At 45.0% G+C, this 24,619-nt stretch overlaps 1 long non-coding RNA gene across 2 annotated transcripts; it reads right to left on the bottom strand.

Moving 5' to 3' along the window:
* Nucleotides 1–12,941: 12,941 nt before the first annotated feature.
* On the bottom strand, nucleotides 12,942–16,664 carry LOC138358939 (uncharacterized). 2 transcript variants are annotated; one of them, XR_011225665.1, is made up of 5 exons: nucleotides 16,603–16,664; nucleotides 16,249–16,392; nucleotides 15,785–15,864; nucleotides 14,281–14,379; nucleotides 12,942–13,814 (listed from the first exon to the last, which is right to left on the bottom strand). It is a non-coding gene; the product is annotated as an uncharacterized lncRNA (long non-coding RNA). The 2 variants fall into 2 exon arrangements; XR_011225664.1 differs by having other exon boundaries at nucleotides 16,249–16,644.
* Nucleotides 16,665–24,619: the final 7,955 nt, after the last annotated feature.

Here is a 24,619-nt window from a genome sequence, read left to right as displayed (position 1 = left end):
TCAACAGCCAATCACCTTCCTCATTTTCACTTGACGTCACATTCTCGCAACCTGTACTCTCATTGGTCGGCTCAACCTAATTCGATACTCTACTAATTAATGATAATTATTTATTGAAACTGAAATATATACACAAAAATGTATACCCAATGTATGATAAACATACATTTACCAAATGTATGAGAAACAATGTTTTACATTACACTCAAATTATAACTTTTCATTACTTATTATTTAATAATTATTATTATAACGGTTAAATAATATTAATACTTATTCAAACTGTAAGTACACTATACTACAGTACACTTCCGTACGGTACGATACATTACAGTACTATACATTACAATACAGTACAGTACCGTACACTCTAACTTCGTTAATTGCATTTCAATTGTACCAACGGCATCACCATTATCATTTTTTCGACTTAAATCACTGTTTCGTGATTGTAACAACGCGTAATAAACACCAAAGTTCACGTTACATGGGGAGGGAGCTTCTCTATTTAGCCATCTGGGACTCTATATTCGTCAGATGCTTAAGTCTACCATTGAGTCAGTATAAACATTAGGTGGATATCATACAGCAACAGTTCATTGTTATCGCAATATTACCTTTCCAACCCTTCATTTCCCTACCTAAACAACACCAATGTATATTTATATACGTCATTTAAGCCATAGATGCACACTCCAACTAGTAATAACGATTAGATTTAACATCCAATCAAATAGTCTTTTACATATTTAGGCAAAGTCATCACTCATTTTCAATAATAGAGATCCTGTGCGTTACACTTTGATCATTTCAACTCTTGTGAGTCGTTTTGTAGACATTGACGTTATCTTATGCTATGTTAAGCTAAGCTAACCAAGCTAGGCTACACTGGACTAGGCTACGGTAAGCTACGTAAGCTTAGATACAATACCATAAAGTACAGGCTACAGTCCAGGGTACAATACACTACAGTACAGTACCGTTCAGTAGAGTATACTACAATATAGCATGGGATACTGCCTTACATTACAGTACAGTGCAATAGAGGGTACAGTACACGATACAATACATTACATTTCAGTATAGGGTGCACTACAAAACAGTATTCTACTATATAGTACAGTACTATATACTACAGAACAGTACATCATAGTACATACTATATACTACAGTATAGATACGTACTGTACCGTACAGTATAGGACAGTGAAATAAATTACAGTGCAGTAGAGGCTACAGTACAGGTTACAATACAGTACATTTTAGTACAGGGTATAGCACATTACACTACAGTCAACTATAGCAGAGTAGTGGGGGAGTATGGGGAGAGTGGGGGAGGATAGGGCAATATGGGGGAGAGTGGGGGAGGATAGGGCAATATGGGGGAGAGTGGGGGGGGGGGATTTACAGATTTACGAGTCCTGCGCGCTATCCACCAGCCTATCAGGCACCCGTGCAGGGTACAGACTACATGTTGGGTAACATTATGTAGGGGTACAGAGTACATGTGGGGGTACAGAGTACAGTATACAAGTACAAACAACATTACACTTGACCCAGTCACTTTCTTTATGAATGACATTCAAGCTCAAGATAGTATAACGGATATTAACACGAACTCGGAAGACTTTGAAAGAGAAATTGACAATATGCCCATGCACTCAGCTCCTGGGCCTGACTCATGCAATTCTATATTCATAAACAAATGTCAAGTACCAGTAGCGCGAGCAATCACCGTAATATTGAGAACAATCCTACATACAGGGCAGATACAAGCAGCACTTAAATCTGCAGATATACCTCCTTTGCACAAGGGGGTGAGTAATGCCTTCCCAAACAATTATAGGCCAGTTGCACTAACATCACACATAACACTTTTTGAAAGATTGATTAGGAATCAAATTTCTAGTTTTATGGAAAATAATGAGTTACATAACCCAGGACAACATGCATTTAGAGCGGGAACATCCTGTCTGTCACAATTACTCAACCACTATGACAAAATCACAGAAGCTCTAGAAGAAAAGCAAAATGCACATCTAGTATACACAGACTTTGCAAAGGCATTCGACAAATGTGATCATTGAGTGATTGCACACAAAATGACCTTAATGGGAATAACTGCTAAAGTACGACGCTGGATACTCAATTTCCTGTCGAACACAACACAGAGTAACAGTCTATCAAATAAAATCAAGTCCAAGTGCAGTTAAAAGCTCTGTACCTCAAGGTACAGTCCTGGCACCACTGCTGTTCCTTATTCTCATATCAGATATAGATAAACATACAAGTCACAGCTTCGTGTCATCCTTTGCAGATGACACAAAAATCTGCATGAAAATTACCTCTGCTCAAGACATGGAAAAATTACAAGCAAATATCAACAACGTTTTCGAGTGCCCAGCAGAAAATAACATGATGTTTCAATAAAAATCCCCAAGCCTACAATATACATCTGCTCTGGACTATATGAAGAGCAGTACAGTGTCAAAAAACTACCTACACGATGCTAAAAATCACCATCACACAGGATGGTTAATCACACAGAGGCACGTGATAAGGACTTTGCACTGGCAGATTCCTGGTGCATTATGAGGATATCATGAACACAAGAGTGAGACTAGCGACATAACATGGCTGCAGCAGACCTCGACTGGCGGCCTCATAACCACGCCTCGCACCTCCTGAAGGGTGTCTGGAACCAATGCCACCCCAAAGTGTGTCCATATTGCTCTTTGTCCTTGGCTACCTTATAGGCGTCAAAAATATCATCCCTCAGAGCACACTGCCCTCTGGGTGTCATGGAATCCACAGTCTCTGTGGTGTAGTGGTAAGACACTCGCCTGGCGTTCCGCGAGCGCTTTCTCATGGGTTCGTATCCTGGCCGGGGAGGACTTACTGCGCGCAAATCCTTAACTGTAGCCTCTGTTTTACGCAACAGTAAAATGGGTACTTGGTTCTAACAACGATTCTTCGCGGCGGGGATCGTATTCAAGGGACCTACCCGAAACGCTACGCGTACTAGTGCCTTTACAAGAATGAAACAACTCTTGCATATATCTTTGAAAAACAATATACAACCTGGTACGGCTAAGGGCGGACGTCATGGTCCGTTGACAACCATGTCTGGGGAAGAAAGTAATCATCAAAAGAAGGCACCAAACCGGGAAGGCTATGTAGCACCATCAAATGCGCAAAATAATCAGAGGGCGCTAAATATCACCAACGATGCCAATACGACAACAAAAACGCAGAAGGCGAACGATATCAAAAGTATCCGAGTCACCAAGAATTCTATTGAGGGACAGGTGACCGCGAGGGGCGGTCGGAAAGCAACACACACGCTCGTCCTGGAAGTCAGGACATTCAAGAAGGACATGCACGACCGTAAGAGGGACAATGCAACTAGGACAATAAGGAGCAGGGCAGCGCTCCATCAACTGACCATGGGTTAAGCGAGTATGGCCAATACGCAATCTCGCCACAGCAGTTTCCCACCGTCGGTTATGGTGGAAGGAGGACGGCCACGAGGATACACAACATTTAAGAGTACGTACCTTGTTACCAGTAAGAGACAACCAAGAAGCCTGCCAACGGGTAACGACTGAGGAATGGATAAACGGGTAAAAGTCGGAATACAGAACGCCTTTACGAGAGATGGGACAAGAGCGGACAGCTTCCTTGGCGGCAGCATCCGCACGCTCATTTAAAGACACACCAATATGGCTGGGAACCCAACAAAACTCAACAGACTTAAATTTACTGTGAACAAGAAACAGCCAATGCTGGATCTCGACAACTACAGGATGAACCGGATTAAAGGACCCGAGAGCCATGAGGGCACTACGAGAGTCAACAACAACTACAAAGGAAGAATGACAACGACAAAGCAGGAGACGAAGAGCATAGAGAATAGCATAAAGCTCTGCTGTAAAGATGCTAGTCTCCGGACGTAAGCGACATATATAAGTGCGATCAGGAAATACAAAAGAGTAGCCAACACCATCCGCAGACTTACACCCATCGGTGAAGACAGAAACGGAGCGGGAGTGAGAAGAAAAGTGTTCGAGGAAAAGGCCTTTTAGAACCGTAGGAGGGGTAAAAGCTTTAGTGATACAGGTCAAGGAAGTACAAAACCGCGGAAGAGGGACTCTCCAAGGGGGCAAAAAAGGAACAACACGACGAGAAACATCAGAAATACGAACGGAAAGAGAATCCTGTACGCGAGATAACCGGACAGAAAGTGGGAGGTGGTGAAGAGGAACAGGAACCGCAGGAGGGGTAAAAGTTAAAGCACGACACAGGCGAGAGGAAGGATGTTGCAAGGACCGCGCAAGATAGCGAAGACACTAGCGATCACGGCGGTCCTGGAGAGACAGGAAACCAGTGTCAACATACAAGCTAAGGATGGGAGTCGAACGAAAGGCACCACAATTGAGGCGCAACCCAGTATGGTGCAAAGCATCAAGACGGCGACGAGTAGAAGGAGAAGCAGACGAGTAAGCAGGGCAACCATAATCGAGCTTAGACAGGACGAGAAAGGAATGTAAAGCAAGGAGAGTGCGCCTATCTGCCCCCCCAAGAAGTATGGGACAAGACCCGAAGGAGGGTAAGGGCCTTAGAGCACTCAACACGGAGGTAAGACATATGGGGAGACCAAGACAAACGAGTGTCAAGGAATAACCCCAAAAGCTTCGTGGAATCTTTGTATTCAAGGGGATGACCATAAAGTGACAAAGAGGGACGAAGAACGACCCGTTTCCGCGTGAAAGTCATGGAACAAGTCTTAGAAGTAGAGAACTTGAAGCCATGATCGGTGCCCCAAGAGGACACGGCATCAATTGCAAGTTGAAGCCGGCGCTGAAGGAGAGGCGAATCATCACCCTGACAGCAAAGGGTAAGATCATCGACATAGAGAGCGGAGAAGACACCACAAGGAAGAGAGGAAAGAAGACCATTGAGGGCAACCAGAAAAACAGTAGTGCTCAGAACACTACCCTGGGGCACACCTTCGTATTGCTGAAAAGAGGCAGAGAGAACGGTACCAAGGCGCACCCGAAAGGAACGACGAGAGAGGAAGCTGCGGAAAAAGAGAAGGAGATGACCACGAAGGCCAAAAGAATGAAGTTGAGATACAATATGATATCGCCAAGTGGTGTCGTAACCCTTTTCCAGGTCAAAAAGAACGGCAACAACAGAGGTCTTCGCAGCAAAAGCAGTACGAATATAGACCTCCAAGTTCACCAGGACATCTGTCGTGCTGCGGCACTTGCAGAAACCAAATTGAGAAGGGGAGTGGAGGTGATGGTGTTCCAGGAACCACATCAGACGATCGTTAACCATACGTTCAAAGAGTTTGCAGACACAACTTGTGAGCGCAATAGGGCGAAAGTCCTTAGGGGAAGTACCCAGAGACCCTGGTTTGCGAACAGGGAGGACAACGGCATCGAGTCAGTCCTCAGGGACTGACGACGACTCCCAGATCCGATTATACAGACTCAGTAAATACTGAGACGTGCACGGAGGGAGATGGCGAAGCATCTCAATGAATACCATCGCAGCCCGACGCCGTAGAACCGCAGAGGGCCAGGGCAGAACAAAGTTCTGAGACAGAGAGAAGGGATCATTATAGGGAAGCTGAAGATGAGTGCATAAATCTAAATGACGAGACTCAAGGACAGGTTTACGAAGAAGAAAAGACTGGGGAAGATGAAGACCAGAGCTAACAGAAGAAAAGTGGGAACCCAGTTCGGAAGCGACCTGCAACGGGTTCCCCACAAGAGTACCATGGAGGTGAAGGACCGGTGAAACATCGGGAACGAACTTACCCGCTATCTTGCGGGTACGCTTCCAGATCTGGCCCATTGGAGTTTCGGACGTAATTGTCGAGTCATAAGATGCCCAACATTCACGTTTAGCCGTACGGATGGCCCTACAGGCCACCGCACTCGCTTTCCGAAAGAAAAGAAAAGAATCGGTCGTCTGCCTACGGCGGTGCCTCTTCCAGGCTGCACGCTTACAGCAGACAGCCCGAGCACAGTCTGCATTCCACCAGGGAACGCACTTCCGTGGACCCCGAGAGGAAGAGCGAGGGATAGAGCGGAGGGAAGCGTTGAAGACAGTGTCATGAAAAAGGAGGAGAGCGCGAGAGAGAGGCAGAAGGCAGAGGTCAGAGATAGTAGCACTGAGGGTAAATAGGGTCCAGTCCGCCTTAGCAAACTGCCACCTAGGGAAAGAGAGGGAAGGGCGAAAAGAGAAAAAGGATGGGGAAGTGATCACTTCCATGGAGGTCATTAAGAACCTGCCACGTGAAATCTAAGTAAAGAGAAGAAGAGCAGAGAGAAAGATCAAGACAAGAAAGGGTGCAAGTCCGAGAGTTCAAATGAGTGGGCTCACCAGAATTCAGAAGAGACAGGGAAGAAGAGAGCAGAAACGGCTCAAGAAGGCGACCCCGGGTATTCGTCAGAACGTCACCCCAAAGAGAATGACGACAACTGAAGTCACCCAGCAGGAGCACAGGCTCCAGCAAGGAGTCTAGGAGGTGTTTCAAATCAGGAAGAGAGAGCGGGACACTCGGGGGGAGATAAATGGAACAAACTGTGTACCATTTCCCCACAAAGATACGAGCAGCAGAACAATGGAGAGGCGAACGAAAAAGTAAAGGAACAAAGGGAACATCAGCACGAATCAAAAGAGCAGAAGAATTAGAAGCCCCAGCAATGGCTGGGGGGGGGGGGGGAGAAAGGAATAGCCACGAAAACGACCAGGACGAGCACCAAGCATCGGCTCCTGGAGACAGACACAAAGGGGCGAAAACCGCGAAACAGAAGTTGGAGTTCGAGAAAATTGGCGTAATAACCTCCAACGTTCTATTGAAGAATGCACAACGACGAGAAGAGAAAGGACAAAAACAGAGAACAAGGAAGAAACAAAGGCGAAAGAGCAACAGAGCACGTTAAAGAATATCAGGGTCGGGATCAGGGTCAGCAAAGTCAGGGTTAGGGGGCATGGGTAAACTGAGCAAAGACGGAGGGAAGGAAACGGGAGAACAGATCAGAGGTGGGCGGGCAGGGTCCGGAGGAGGAGGAGGAGGAAGGAGGAGGAGACAACGGAGAGGAGCAGTCAAGGACAGCAGCAGGAGGAGGGGGAGTAGAAAGAGGGGAGCGCACCCCAGCAAGAGCAGCAACCGAAAGGGAAGCAGGGGCCAAACAAACCTCCATAGCAGGAACAGGGGGCGCAAGCACTGAAACGGGAGGGGAAGGAGCAACAGAGCCAGGAGGAGGAGCTGAGGAAGAAAGCGAAGCCTTCTTACCCGCCGGGGAAGAGGAAGGAGAGGAGCCAGGCTTACGCTTCTGACTTAGAGAGACCGGTGTCCCAGCAACTACGTACTGGGCAACGGATTCTAGTGTCTCAACGAGAATCTCTAGTGAAGCTGAACGAGAGCACACATGACGGCCGTTAGGAGAGCGATAGACATCCGCCCGCACCGACAGGCGGCGGGGAGAGCCGATAGATGGAGGTAAGAGGATGGGAAGGAGGATCGGAGGGGGACGAGGAAGAAGACGCAGGAGACATGACAGACCGGGTAGAAAGAAGGGGAACCCCAGACAGAGAACCAGGAGGGGGACCCCTCGGGACAGAACACAAAGGGACAGAGGAGGGGGCAGTGGGCATATCAGAGTCCAAGGCCCAGAAACGGTTGTGAGTCTGAGGAAGGGGGGAAGGAGGAGGAGAGGAAGAGCGCAACACGCGAGCATAAGAGATGTTAGTATAAGGCGGGAGCCGGCGAACCTGGCGCCTTGCCTCAGGAAAAGATAAACGCTCCCGGTGCTTCAGGTTGAGGACGGCTGACTCAAGCTTGTAATGGGCACAGGCACGGGAGAAGGTAGGATGGGCCTCACCGCAGTTGAGGCAGCGAGCTTGGGGAGAAGTGCACTCCGACATACAGTGACCTTCACCACCACACAAACGACAGAGAGAGACAGTCCCAGAGCAGCGGAGGGCACCATGCCCAAACCTCCAGCACTTGTTACAAAGTCGAGGAGAAGGAATATACTCCTGGACAGAGCACCAAGCACCAGCAAGAATGACCGAGGGTGGAAGGGTCCTACCATCAAAGGTGATCTTCACAACGCGAAGGGGTTGACGGCGACGACCACGAGGGGGACGAGTAAACGAGTCAACCTGGAGGACAGAATGGCCTTGGGCATCAAGGATATGCCGAATATCATCGTGGCAATCTTGTAGATTCCGAACACCTGTTGCAACATGGGGTGGGAGAATAGTGCCAACACTGGCATTCATCTGAACGTTCTTGGAGACCCGAACAGGCATCTCGCCAAGGCAAGATAAGGCAGCCAAGCGGGAAGCCGCATCCTGAGGAGCAGCAGCAACGACATGTGTACCGAGACGAGTGGGGTTGAAAGTAATAGACGCATCAACGGAATCTACAAGATGCCGATGGAGGGAGAAATCGTCACGAGTAGCAGAATCAAGAGGGAGGAGATCAAAGTATTTGGCCCATGAAGCAGGACCAAACAAGGCCTGATACACATCAGCACGGGAAGGAATCGAGCGAGTGCGGCTGGGGCGCGAACGCCGTTAAGAACCCCTAGAGAGAGAGGGGTCAAAAGGCGCAGTAGTCACAACGAGAGACTTAGCCGCACCAGGGGACGAAGTGGTCACCACCGGGGGCTGGAGGCTCGACCCAACCACAGAGGAGGGAGGGGAGCTGGGGGAGGAAGTCAGGACGGTCAGAGGAGCAAGGTCGGGGGCCAACGCAGTGGGAGCTAGAGAGCCTGGTCTTCCAATACAGGCAGACTCGGGGGCTTGGTCGCCCACCCCACGAGCCTCAGAGGGTACAACGGAAACATTCAACGACATAGAAACGAAGAAAGAAATTCATCCACCAATGTGCCCCCATACCCACCATGGAGGCACAATTAGAGGCAGGACACCCAACAGGAAGCTATCGCCGATCATGCCGGGGGCCCCCTAGGGGTGCGTCGTGAGTATACGCCCCACAAACGCCACCTTAAGAACCGACAGTCCGTCGAGATCGGGTTCAGCTACGAAAGGGGGATTGACAATAAAAGGTTCCCCTCGCTCGAGACGTCGGGTACTACAGTTCTACGGGTGCAAGAGTATGCCTCCTCAAGCAGCCGGGCGTCAAAATAGAAGAAGTCCAAAGAAATAATCCAAAACAAGCAAAAGGTCGGCAGGAAACGACAAGCAGATAGGAGAAGGGGGAGAAAAACGAAACATAAGGAAAAGCAATACGGCACAATTAGAGAAGACAGCAGCAGGAGTGCAAGGCCAGAAAAGGACAGAGGACTGCCCCACGGAGCATCACACTCCGGCAGCCCTCCACCAAGCCCCCTCACGACGCCAACGAGCCGGATGGGGAGGGGGCATGTCTGGGGAAACTCTGGCGTGGAATAACTCTTGGTTACCACTTTAGTATATTACATACCCACCAGACAAGGGTTACGCGAATACAAATCCCTTATTACCATACATACTACTATAACTGTACCAACCCAAGATGGGAGCATGAGATGTACACGTTGTTGATTTAAGGGACTGTTGGGGGGGGGAGGGTGTTGTTGTTAAGACTGCTCTCTTCTCTTCTCCCGACTCCTGTCCCATTTTCTTTGATGTCTGCCGTGTTCTAGTATTCTATTCAATACTATTCATTTCTAGTATTCTATTCCTTTCTAGGATTGTTCAATACTATTCATTTTTGTCCTATGGTTAATTTTTATTACTCAATACGGAATACTTGCCAAAAAAACATTACATATCAAAAATAAGGCAAAATAACACAATGATTAGGAAACTAAATGTTATTACCTACCGACACATTTATTGCTGCCTACAAACTACAGCATGCATCGCTTGTTAACTACAGCATACATGTCGCAACCTCTTATACCCGAAAACTATCATACCCATGTTAAAACATTGAGATTGATGAACATATTATCTGCTTCCTCCAACAATGTCATTTACCATACGGCGCTTCAATACTCAAATATGGAAGACAAACATTTAATACCTTTTACATACATGATCTGTCAATCTTCCCTTCAAAAGCTGGCAATTGCAACATTTCACATGCCCGCCGCCCCACATCAATGACATTAATCATCAAGATAATCCAAATTTCTCACTTATAAACTACGTAGGTCATTATCAAGAGGGTACAAAGCCGGGCAGCCTATCCACGCGTCTCAATACAATATAACTATTATGAACAGCATACCACCTGCGTTCTTCGATTCTATTAAAAACCCTTATTTGTTTAAATTGTGAATAGCATATAAATGCTTTTCCATATTTCTTTCATTTCCAAACCATTATTTATCAAACGAAGGCACCAAACCGGCAAGGCTATGTACCACCAGCAAATGTGCGGGATATTCAGGGCCAGCTAATTATCACAAAGGGCACCAATACTATAACAAACACACATCACCATAACGATATCACAACTATCAGTCACCAACAATATTATCTGCAGAAGCGACCGCGGGGGACGGTCGGAAAACAACACACTTTCCTCCCGCTAATCATAACAATACAAAACCATACGCAATTAGGACAATAAGGGGACGCCGCTCAAAGTGTCCAGGGGTTAAGCGAGTATGGCCAATACGCAACATCCCAAAACCCCTTTCCCATCGCCTGTTACGGTCGTAGGACGGCTGCCACGACGACAAAAAGATAACAGTTTCCTACCACTAACAGACTACCAACGGCTAACGATGGAGGAACGATGGAGGAATGGATAACCGGGTACAAGTCTGAATAACGAATACCTTTACGAGAGATGGCACAAGACCTCACACCTTCCCTGGCGGCAGCATCCGCACGCTCATTTAACCACCAATATCGCTAGGAACCAAACACAGCTTAAATTTACTCTCAACAAACACCCAATGCTTCATCAAGTGTGATCAGCAAAAATAAAACACTAACCAACACCGTCCACACACTTTCTTTCCATCTTCACTGATGGGTCAAACTGACAAGAAAACTGCTCAAGGAAAAGGAACCGTAGGAGTAAAACCTTTAGTGATGCCGGTCAAGGATTACAACGTAAGCTAGTTCTCAAAAGAAGGCACCAAACCGGGAAGGCTATGTAGCACCATCAAAGTGCGAAATAATCAGAGGGCGCTACATATCACCAAGAATGCAAATACGAGAACAGAAACGCACAAGGCGAACGATATCAAAACTATCACATCCACCTATACTTCTATCGAGGGACAAGTGACCGCAAGGCACGGTCGGAAACTAAGACACGCTCGTCCTGAAAGTCAGGACATTCATGAGCAGGGCCGCGCTCCATTAAGTGACCGTGGGTTAAGCGAGTATGGCCAAAGCAGTTTCCCACCGCCTGTTACGGTGGCAGGAGGAAGGCCACGGGGACACACTACGTTTGAGAGTACGCAGCTTGTTACCAACCACAGAGGACCAACAACCCTCCCAACGGGGCAAGAATGGAGGAATGGATAAAAGTCTGAATAGGGGTATACCTTTACGGGAGATGGGACAAGAACGGGTAGCGCCCTCAGCCGCAGCATCCGCACGCTCATTGAAAGAAACACCAATATGGATGCAAAACTTATTTAAATTTACTATAAATAACAATCAGCCAATGTTTAATCTCGACAACCACCCGATGGACATCCTTAAACGATCCCTACAGCCATCAGGACACTACAACCACAAAGGAAGAATGACAAAGCCAGAGACGGACACCATAGACAATAGCATAAAGTTCTGCCGTAAAGACGCTACCCTCTGTTGGGAGGCGACACAACTACTGTCAGGAAAAACAACAGAGTAGCCACCACCGTCCGCAGACTTAGACCCTTCCCTCAAGATGTATTACTAGTTCGCACTCCCACTATTTCCAAGTCAAGGACGTACAAAACTTGCCAAGGGGGACTCTCCACGGAGGCAAGGAACGAACAATATGACGAGAAACATTAAAAATATAATCAAACATAATCCTGTAAGCAACATAACAGGTCAGAAAGTGGGTGGTGGTGAAGAGCAACACGAACCGCACCTCGGCTAAAAGTTTAAGCACTACACAGCAACGATCATCCAAGGATCCTCCAAGATACCTAAGACAGTAGCGATCACAGCGGTCCGGGAAAGACAGGAAGCCAGTGTCAACATACAACCTGAGGACGAAATCACACGAAACCGACCACAACTGAGGCGCAACCCAGTATGATCAAAAGTCATTATCAAAAGGCACCAAACCGGGAGTATATGGTCCAAAGCATCACCCCGGCGAAGAGTATTACCACACAAATAAACACGGCAACCATAATCTACCTTAGACACAACGACAGAGCAATGTAAAACAACCAGTCAGGCTATCCCCTCGTAATCTTATCAAAGTAACTATCTTTAGATGCCACTTTACATCTAAGCTACGTCACTAATATATGTATTAGTGCTGCAACCCATCATCAAAATTCACATGGACAGCACATTAATACTAACTATAAACACTATCATACATAGTACATGTTTGGAAAATTAAAGTGCAATTATGGGGCTGTTAAATGTAACTCCATTCTCCTAGTTTCATCTTCACACACGATTCTAAAAAAAACGCTAAATATCCTATATAACTTAGGTATCAATCAATTCCTTTTTTTATTTTACACATTTTATATTCTTTTTTTCACATAACATTAATACATTTAAAAAAGTTAGCCTTTTATTTCTTAACTATCAATATAGGTAAAGTATGATGACCAGAACACACTACAATGTGAAGGGACGACGACGTTTCGGTCCGTCCTGGACCATTCTCAATCGACTTGAGATTGGTCCAAGACTCAGAAACGTCATCGTCCATTCACATTCTAGTGTGTGTTCTGGTCATCATTCTTTAGCCACGTTATTGTGACTCATCCCATGCAAGGTTTAGTAGTACATATTACAAACCAATACCATGCTATTCTTCAATAAACATACACCGTTACCTTAAGTCCCTTTTTTTCCCCCTTTTCTGGTCAACTCATTAAATCGTACTTTGGAATGTTAAGTAACTGCAAATAACTACAATCCATTGTCATATATATACCATATTTCCACTTATTGCGCACTTACAGTTTTGGAGTACGCCTTTTACTATTGTCCCACACAAAACTGCCTCACCTGTACACTACTATTTATGCATTACTCCTAACATGATTGTCAGTACATCTTTCATAATGACGTCCTTACAACACCACAAATCCATTCGACAATACCAATCAATTCTGTAACATTATATAACCACCCACCCATTGCTTCTTTGCTCGTGTATACAATTAGGTTTTTACAAAACGACCTAGTAACTAACATTTACTCTACACCTTCCAGAACCTTCATTTCACACCTTTTGCAAACATTCACGCATCCCTTTCACCATCCACACATTTTGGCCAGTCTATCTCTTGCCAACACTGTTTCACGCCTTAATACTTAATGCCACAAAACACACATTCTTCACCCTCAATACGAGTATATTATGATCTCATCTTTAAATGCGACACAACACTTTCCAGTTACAGGTAGCAAATGCGATTTTAACACATTGATTCACGAACCCCCTTCTCTTTATTGTCCAGTCTTCGTATCTGCCAATCTTAACTCCTTCCAGTTATTCACGGTGTGGGTCCCGTCATCCCTCTCTTCAACAAATCTTTATTGCACTTCCCCCTCTGGTTCCGTTGTACGTCAAAGTCCGCTGGCTCCGATTCCCTCTACCAATCAACCTTCTCCATTACCATCTCGCAATTCTAAAAAACAAAATAGGTATTTATTGGCTTTCCCATTTCAACATACATGAATTATGATTCAAATACTCACATTTTACAATTACCACAGTATCCGGTTTTTAGTATTTATTTACTCTTTTACACTAATTTCAACTACATTCACGTCCGCTTTACATTTCAATAAAATTATTCCAACATTTGTCCTGCATTATCTAGTGTACTCATTTATGATTCAACAATTCTCCCATATTATATTTACATCTATATATTTTCCCATTCATTCACAACACATGTACTGCCCTCTATGAGCACAGTAACGACGCTCTTAGGCTAGTACCCCCACCCACATTCTTGTATTTCTACATTATACACACAAACAGCTTTAATAACTATTCAAAACAAACTGCATATCTAATAATCAAACTATATGATCAACTACTCTGCAATACAATAAACATTTAAAACATTTTTTAACATTATTTCCTACCTTGTATATAAGACGTCAACTTCATTCAACACTTCCAGGTCTGTCCATAAAGTACGTACCCACGATGTTATCAACGTCAAAGGTACTCAAGCCTCTCACCTGCGAAAGTACATTTTATTCAACATTATGAACATTCATATCAACATTACTTATCAACATGACTATTACACCCACACCCTCAACCAATATTAAAGGCGACGCGCGAACCGAGGTCACAGACTATCAACAGTTATTCACTAGTCTTAATTTAATAAGCAGTTTCCGGAAGCAACACTATCCTGCAGTCAAAGTGCATTTTCAGACTTGTACGACTTAAACTACAAATGCTCTACACAACCAAGGGACAAAATGTGCAATTACATTCACAACCATGTTAAAGACTGTACCTCTCCCAACCAGTTTCACAAAAACGAAGCTATACCTATTCAATTCTCTGGAACCTACCTTAACCCATTATTGTCAACCCATGTCTTTTTTAAACGACGATGTTTGTCGATCTAATTGTATTTGTGCTGCTTTTTCAGCCATGTTCCCCCTTTTTATCTTTGTTCTCAATACTAATTGAGCATAAACAATAACATGAGTTAAGCTTTAGTCATTTACCTTTTTCATGCCCGAAACCCTTTCCGTAATAGTGCCTTTAGGCATTGTATGTACTAGCCCGATCTATAAATCCAACTTTCTTTGTAAAATCTCTATGTATGTACCTTACATAATGTTTATGTATTATATTTATTAAATGAAAGCACTCGCCATGAAAGCCATAATATGCCTGTAGTAGTGCTCAAAGTCCAACTTATATAACAACCTCAATGTCAAAATGACATCCCCATGCAATGGCATTCTCAACCCACACATCTATTTAACACATTCTATTGCCCGCTTTCATCAATTTGAAATTTTCACCTATATGGTACTAAATACCTTCCTCCACGGCTTATCGTCACGTAAATTTACTTACCTGGAACTAATGGGTGACGCTTCAATATACACCACTGCGTTACACGTCACTCCTGATTGCCTTACTGGGCACGTTATAAACTAAACATTTGACGTCCTTACATTATGAACCTTTCGCAGTCTTAATATGCCTACTCATCCGGTCTATTATATTTACACTTAACTAACATTAGTAGGAAGTATTGTACTTACTACTACTGTGTGTTATTGCAGCCAGTTCTCCCTCCAAATTTCAAGTTTAATTAAACTTTTATATATTCATCGTTGTCAAGCGTGCGAAATGCTTATATCCCACAAACTAGCACAAAAAATGACGATTTTCATTTCATTTCTTTTTTCAAAACCTCAACACCAATTACTGCAAAACTAGCTTCCTGTCACATAAAACACCTTCAACGTTGTGGAACTTGTATCATAACTACTCTTCGCCGACTCAGATTGAAACCCACACTATATTAACCCTCACATTTAGTCTGTAGTAAGGGTGCGCGAACCTAAAACCTATCCCCACGACAATTCTACAGAAGCCTATTTATACACTTACTGCCAAGTATTCACCAATAGTGAAGTTGACGCGTATCGCTGTGTTCTTCCACACATCCTGCCAATCTGTCCCGGTATTACCTGCAACAAGGCAACAGTTACCCGAGGCTACCAATATAAATGGTGATTTCATGCCTATACCTTTAAGTGGAACCTGTAGTTACTTTACTGAAACAAATTACTGATGTAGTTATAGGCTCATTTAAAATTCATATTTTTAACCCATACATCACACATGGATAGTCTACAGGTTTGGGAGCCGTTATCTGTCGGTTACCACCCACTGAGCAGCTAATACTACTAACCACTTTAGTCGAATACATATTTAGTATGTGGTCCTCCAGTTTTTTTTATTTAAAGCCTTACGACTTCTTTTATAAACATTTAAGGGATTAGTACGGTATCCTACCAAAATAATACCAAACCTCTAACTCAAACTAGGTAATACACAAGTACCATATCTACCTCAACCAGGACATCTGCCACCCACTTCTGCTCGCCACGGTCTGACTTGAATCATCGCTCCACCACAGATTCCTACCTCGCCAATCGTGTCTTTTCACGCGATGCGTCATCGTCACTCCATTACCTCGTTGACTAACAATACCGCTGAAAACAATGAATGCATTAATAAAATATCAACGTGTATATATATCCTCCCACAACAGGATAAGGCACAAGTAATAAATATATATTTTTGACCCTATTCGCTTTTTGACGGTGTACAGAAGTGAGTGTAAGCTAGGGGTCTGTCAGCCCTAGCGACCCCAAAGGGTAACGGGGTACCAGCTCAGAGTAACAACACGCCCTAACACTAACTTGTACACCTCTACTACGCGAGTACTAGGGTCAAAATAACGTTCCGTTGCTCCTCACCCACCACGTCGACTCAACAGCCAATCACCTTTCTCATTTTCACTTGACGTCACATTCTCGCAACCTGTACTCTCATTGGTCGGCTCAACCTAATTCGATACTCTACTAATTAATGATAATTTTTTCTTGAAACATAAATATATACACCAAAATGTATACCCAATGTATGAAAAACATACATGTACCAAATGTAGGAGAAACAATGTTTTACATTACACTCAAATTATAACTTTTCATTACTTATTATTAAATAATTATTATTATAAGGATTAAATAATAATAATACTTATTCAAACTGTAACTACACTATACTACAGTACACTTCCCTACGGTACGATACATTACAGTACTATACATTACAGTACAGTACCGTACACTCTAACTTCGTTAATTGCATTTCAATTGTACCAACGGCATCACCATTATCATTTTTTCGACTTAAATCAGTTTCGCGATTGTAACAACGCGTAATAAACACCAAAGTTCACGTTAGATGGGGAGGGAGCTTCTCTATTTGCCCATCTGGGACTCTATATTCGTCAGATGCTTAAGTCTACCATTGAGTCAGTATAAACATTACTTGGATATCATAAGAACATAAGAACAAAGGTAACTGCAGAAGGCCTATTGGCCCATACGAGGCAGCTCCTATTCTATAACCACCCAATCCCACTCATATACTTGTCCAACCCGCGCTTGAAACAATCGAGGGACCCCACCTCCACCACGTTACGCGGCAATTGGTTCCACAAATCTACAACCCTGTTACTGAACCAGTATTTACCCAAGTCTTTCCTAAATCTAAACTTATCCAATTTATACCCATTGTTTCGTGTTCTGTCCTGTGTTGATACTTTTAATACCCTATTAATATCCCCCCGGTTATGTCCATTCATCCACTTGTAAACCTCTATCATGTCACCCCTAACTCTTCGCCTTTCCAGTGAATGCAACTTAAGCTTTGTTAATCTTTCTTCATATGAAAGATTTCTAATTTGGGGAATTAACTTAGTCATCCTACGCTGGACACGTTCAAGTGAATTTATATCCATTCTATAATATGGCGACCAAAACTGAACTGCATAATCTAAATGGGGCCTAACTAGAGCAAGATATAGCTTGAGAACCACACCAGGTGTCTTGTTACTAACGCTGCGATTAATAAATCCAAGTGTCCGATTTGCCTTATTACGAACATTTATGCATTGATCCTTTTGTTTTAAATTCTTACTAATCATAACTCCCAGTTTCTTTTCGCAATCCGACTTCGCAATCACAACACCATCTAGCTCGTATCTTGTAACTCTATCATCCTTACCTAACCTCAGAACTTTACATTTATCAGCATTAAACTGCATCTGCCAATCCTTTGACCATTTCAAAACCCTATCTAGATCAACTTGAAGTGATAGTGAGTCCTCCTCCGAATTAATTTCCCTACCGATTTTCGTATCATCGGCAAATTTGCAAATGTTGCTACTCAAACCTGAATCTAAATCAAACCTGAATCATACAGCAGCAGTTCATTGTTATAGCAATATTACCTTTCCAACCCTTCATTTCCCTACCTAAACAACACCAATGTATATTTATATACGTCATTTAAGCCATAGATGTACACTCAAACTAGTAATAACGATTAGATTTAACATGCAATCAAATAGTCATTTACATATTTAGGCAAAGTCATCACTCATTTTGAATAATAAAAGATCCTGTGCGTTACACTTTGATCATTTCAACTCTTGTGAGTCGTTTTGTAGACAATGACGTTATCTTATGCTATGTTAAGCTAAGCTAACCAAGCCAGGCTACACTGGACTAGGCTACGGTAAGCTACGTAAGCTTAGATACAATACCATAAAGTACAGGCTACAGTGCAGGGTACAATACACTACAGTGCAGTACAGTACCGTTCAGTAGAGTATAGTACAATACACCATGGGATAGTGCCTTACATTACAGTACAGTGCAATAGAGGGTACACTACAGGATACAATACATTACATTTCAGTACAGGGTGCACTACAAAACACTATTCTACTATATAGTACAGTACTATATACTACAGAACAGTACACCATAGTACATACTATATACTACAGTATAGATACGTACTGTATAGTTAAATACAGTATAGGACAGTGCAATAAATTACAGTGCAGTAGAGGGTACAGTACACGTTACAATACAGTACATTTTAGTACAGGGTATAGCACATTACAGTACAGTAAACTATAGCAGAGTAGTGGGGGAGAGGGGGGGGGAGTTTGGGGAGAGGGGGGGAGTTTGGGGAGAGGGGGGGGAGTTTGGGGGAGGATAGGGCAATATGGGGGAGAGTGGGGGAGGATAGGGCAATATGGGCGAGAGTGGGGGAGGATAGGGCAATATGGGGGAGAGTGGGGGGGATTTACAGATTTACGAGACCTGCGCGCTATCCACCAGCCTATCAGGCCCCCCGTGCAGGGTACAGACAGTACCGTACCGAAGTGTACATGTTGGGTAACATTATGTTGGGGGGGGGGGGTACAGAGTACATGTGGGGGTACAGAGAACAGTATACAAGCACAAACAACATTACACTTGACCCAGACACTTTCTTTATGAATGACATACAAGCTCAACATGGTATAACGGATATTAACACGAACTCGGAAGACTTTAAAAGAGAAATTGACAATATGCGCATGCACTCAGCTCCTGGGCCTGACTCATGCAATTCTATATTCATAAACAAATGTAAAGTACCAGTAGCGCGAGCGATCGCCCTAATATTGAGAACAATCCTAGATACAGGCCAGATACAAGCAGCACTTAAATCTGCAGATATACCTCCTTTGCACAAGGGGGTGAGTAATGCCTTGGCAAACAATTATAGGCCAGATGCACTAACATCACACACAACACTTTTTGAAAGATTAATTAGGAATCAAATTCCTAGTTTTATGGAAAATAATGAGTTACATAACCCAGGACAACATCGATTTAGAGCGGGAACATCCTGTCTGTCACAATTAATCAACCACTATGACAAAATCACAGAAGCTCTAGAAGAAAAGCAAAATGCACATCTAGTATACACAGACTTTGCAAAGGCATTCGACAAATGTGATCATTGAGTGATTGCACACAAAATGACCTTAATGGGAATAACTGCTAAAGTACGACGCTGGATACTCAATTTCCTGTCCAACACAACACAAAGAGTAACAGTCTATCAAATAAAATCAAGTCTAAGCGCAGTTAAAAGCTCTGTACCTCAAGGTACAGTCCTGGCACCACTGCTGTTCCTTATTCTCATATCAGATATAGATAAACATACAAGGCACAGCTTCGTGTCATCCTTTGCAGATGACACAAAAATCTGCATGAAAATTACCTCTGCTCAAGACATGGAAAAATTAACAGCAAATATCAACAACGTTTTCGAGTGCCCAGCAGAAAATAACATGAAGTTTAAATAAAAATACCCAAGCCTAGAATATACATCTGCTCTGGACTATATGAAGGGCAGTACAGTGTCAAAAAACTAGCTACACGATGCTAAAAATCCCCATCACACAGGATGGTTAATCACGCAGAGGCACGTGATAAGGACTCTGCACTGGCAGATTCCTGGTGCATTATGAGGATATCATGAACACAAGAGTGAGACTAGCGATATAACATGGCTGCAGCAGACCTCGACTGGCCGCCTCATAACCACGCCTCGCACCTCCTGAAGGGTGTCTGGAAGCAATGACACCCCAAAGTGTGTCCCTATTGCTCTTTGTCCTTGGCTACCTTATACGCGTCAAAAAGATCCTCCGCACAGCACACTGCCCTCTGGGTGTGATGGAATCCACAGTCTCCGTGATGTAGTGGTAAGACACTCGCCTGGCGTTCCGCCACAGTTTTGTCATGGGTTCGTATCCTGCCCGGGGAGGACTTACTGCGCGCAAATCCTTAACTCTAGCCTCTGTTTAACGCAACAGTAAAATGGGTACTTGGTTGTAACAACGATTCTTCGCGGCGGGGATCGTATTCAAGGGACCTACCCGAAACGCTACGCGTACTAGTGGCTTTACAAGAATGAAAAAACTCTTGTATATATCTTTGAAAATAAATATACAAGCTAGTAGGGCTAAGGGCGGACGTCATGGTCCGTTGACAACCATGTCTGGGGAAGTAAGTAATTATCAAAAGAAGGCACCAAACCAGGAAGGCTATGTAGCACCATCAAATGCACAAAATAATCAGAGGGCGCTAAATATCACCAACGATGCCAATACCAGAACAAAAACGCATAAGGCGAACGATATCAAAAGTATCCGAGTCACCAACAATTCTATTGAGGGACAGGTGACCGCGAGGGGCGGTCGGAAAGCAAGACACACGCTCGTCCTGGAAGTCAGGACATTCAAGAAGGACATGCACGACCGTAAGAGGGACAATGCAACTAGGACAATAAGGAGCAGGGCGGCGCTCCATCAAGTGACCATGGGTTAAGCGAGTATGGCCAATACGCAATCTCACCAGAGCTGTTTCTCACCGCCGGTTACGGTGGAAGGAGGACGGCGGAAACACAACATTTAAGAGTACATAGCCTGTTACCAGTAACAGACAACCAAGAAGCCTGCCAACGGGTAAGGACTGAGGAATGGATAACCGGGTAAAAGTCGGAATACGGAATGCCTTTACGAGAGATGGGACAAGAGCGGACAGCTTCCTTGGCGGTGGCATCCGCATGCTCATTTAAAGACACACCAATATGGCTGGGAACCCAACAAAACTCAACCGACTTAAATTTACTGTGAACAAGAAACAGCCAATGCTGGATCTCGACAACTACTGGATGAACCGGATTAAAGGACCCGAGAGCCATGAGGGCACTACGAGAGTCAACAACAACTACAAAGGAGGACTGACGATGAGAAACCAGGAGACGAAGAGCATAGAGAATAGCATAAACTTCCGCTGTAAAGATACTAGTCTCCAGAGGTAAGCGACACATATAAGTGCGATCGGGAAAAACAACAGAGTAGCCAACACCGTCCGCCGACTTAGACCCATCGGTGAAGACAGAAACGGAGCGGGAGTGACAAGAAAAGTTCTCAAGGAAAAGGCGTTTTAGAACCGTAGGAAGGGTAAAAGCTTTAGTGATACGGGTCAAGGAAGTACAAAAACGCGGAAGAGGGACTCTCCACGGGGGCAAAGAAGGAACAACACGAGGAGAAACATTAAAAATACGAACGGAAAGAGAATCCTGGAGGCGAGATAACCGGACAGAAAGAGGGAGGTTGGTGAAGAGGAACAGGAACCGCAGGAGGGGTAAAAGTTAAAGCACGACAGAGGCGAGAGGAACGATGTTGTAAGGACCGCGCAAGATAGCGAAGACAGTAGCGATCACGGCGGTCCTGGAGAGACAGGAAGCCAGTGTCAACATACAAGCTAAGGACGGGAGTCGAACGAAAGGCACCAGAACTGAGGCGCAACCCAGTATGGTGCAAAGCAGCAACACGGCGAAGAGTAGAAGGAGAAGCAGACGAGTAAGCAGGGCAACCATAATCGAGCTTAGACAGGACAAGAGAGGAATGTAAAGCAACGAGAGTGCGCCTATCTGCTCCCCAAGAAGTATGGGACAAGACCCGAAGGAGGGTAAGGGCCTAAGAGCACTCAACAAGGAGGTAAGAGATATGGGGAGACCAAGACAAACGAGTGTCAAGGAATAACCCCAAAAGCTTTGCGGATTCTTTGTATTCAAGGGGATGACGATAAAGTGACAAAGAGGGGCGAAGAACAACCCGTTTCTGCGTAAAAGTCATGGCACAAGTCTTAGAAGTAGAGAACTTGAAGCCATGATCGGTGGCCCAAGACGACACGGCATCAATTGCAAGTTGAAGCCGGCGTTGAAGGAGAGCCGAATCATCACCCTGACAGCAAAGGGTAAGATCATCGACATAGAGAGCGGAGAAGACACCACAAGGAAGAGAGGAAAGAAGACCATTGAGGGCAACCAGAAAAAGACTAGTGCTCAGAACACTACCCTGGGGCACACCTACGTATTGCTGAAAAGAGGCAGAGAGAGCGGTACCAAGGCGCACCCGAAAGGAACGACGGGAGAGGAAGCTGCGGAGAAAGAGAGGGAGATGACCACGAAGGCCAAAAGAATGAAGTTGAGATAGAATATGATATCGCCAAGTGGTGTCGTAAGCCTTTTCCAGGTCAAAAAGGACGGCAACAACGGAGGTCTTCGCAGCAAAAGCACTACGAATATACACCTCCAAGTTCACCAGGACATCTGTCGTGCTGCGGCACTTGCGGAAACCAAATTGAGAAGGGGAGAGGAGGTGATGGTGTTCCAGGAACCACATCAGATGAACGTTAACCATACGTTCAAAGAGTTTGCAGACACAACTTGTGAGAGCAATAGGGCGAAAGTCCTTAGGGGAAGTACCCAGAGACCCCGGTTTGCGAACAGGGAGGACAATGCCATCGAGCCAGTCCTCAGGGACTGACGACGACTCCCAGATCCGATTATACAGACTCAGTAAATACTGAGACGTGCACGGAGGGAGATGGCGAAGCATCTCAATGAATACCATCGGAGCCCGCCGCCGTACAACCGCAGAGGGCCAGGGCAGAACGAAGTTCAGAGAGAGAGAGAAGGGATCATTATAGGGAAGCTGAAGATGAGTGCAGAAATCTAAAGGACGAGACTCAAGGACAGGTTTACGAAGAAGGAAAGATTGGGGAAGATGAAGACCAGAGCTAACAGAAGAAAAGTGGGAACCCAGTTCGGAAGCGACCTGCAACGGGTTCCACACAAGAGTATCATGGAGGTGAAGGACTGGTGAAACATCGGGAACGAACTTACCCGCTATCTTGCGGATACGCTTCCAGATCTGGGTCAGAGGGGTTTCGGACGTAATTGTTGAGACATAAGATGCCCAACATTCACGTTTAGCCGTACGGAGGGGCCTACGGGCCACCGCACTCCCTTTCCGAAAGAAAAGAAAAGATTCGGTCGTCTGCCTACGGCGGTGCCTCTTCCAGGCTGCACGCTTACAGCGGACAGCCCGAGCACAGTCCTCATTCCACCAGGGAACGCACTTCCGTGGACCCCGAGAGGAAGAGCGAGGAATAGAGCAGAGGGCAGCGTTGAAGACAGTGTCATGAAAAAGGAGGAGAGCGCGAGAGAGAGGCAGAAGGGAGAGGTCAGAGAGAGGAGCACTGAGGGTAAATAGGGTTCAGTCCGCCTTAGCAAACTGCCACCTAGGGAAAGAGAGGGAAGGGCGAAAAGAGAAAAAGGAAACAAGGATAGGGAAATGATCACTTAAGAGCAGAGAGAAAGATCAAGACAAGAAAGGGTGCGAGTCCGAGAGTCCAAATGACTGGGCTCACCAGAATTCAGAAGAGACAGGGAAGAAGAGAGGAGAAACGGCTCAAGGAGGCGACCCCGGGTATTCGTCAGAACGTCACCCCAAAGAGAATGACGACAATTGAAGTCACCCAGCAGGAGCACAGGCTCCGGCAAGGAGTCTAGGTGTTTCAAATCAGGAAGAGAGAGCGGGACACTCGGGGGGAGATAAATGGAACAAACTGTGTACCATTTCCCCACAAAGATACGAGCAGCAGAACAATGGAGAGGCGAAGGAAAAAGTAAAGGAACAAAGGGAACATCAGCCCGAATCAAGAGAGCAGAAGAATTAGAAGCCCCAGCAATGGCTGGGGGGGGGGGAGAGAAAGGAATAGCCACGAAAACGACCAGGACGAGCACCAAGCATTGGCTCCTGGAGACAGACACAAAGGGGCGAAAACCGCGAAACCAGAAGTTGGAGTTCGAGGAAATTGGCGTAATAACCTCGAACGTCCCATTGAAGAATGGACAACGACGAGAAGGGAAAGGACAAAAACAAAGAACAAGGAAGAAACAAAGGCGAAAGACCAACAGAGCACGTTAAAGAATATCAGGGTCGGG

Source organism: Procambarus clarkii, chromosome 87 (genome assembly GCF_040958095.1).
Source record: "Procambarus clarkii isolate CNS0578487 chromosome 87, FALCON_Pclarkii_2.0, whole genome shotgun sequence".
Classification (NCBI taxonomy): domain Eukaryota; kingdom Metazoa; phylum Arthropoda; class Malacostraca; order Decapoda; family Cambaridae; genus Procambarus; species Procambarus clarkii.
This window is presented reverse-complemented; position numbering and strand designations above follow the sequence as displayed.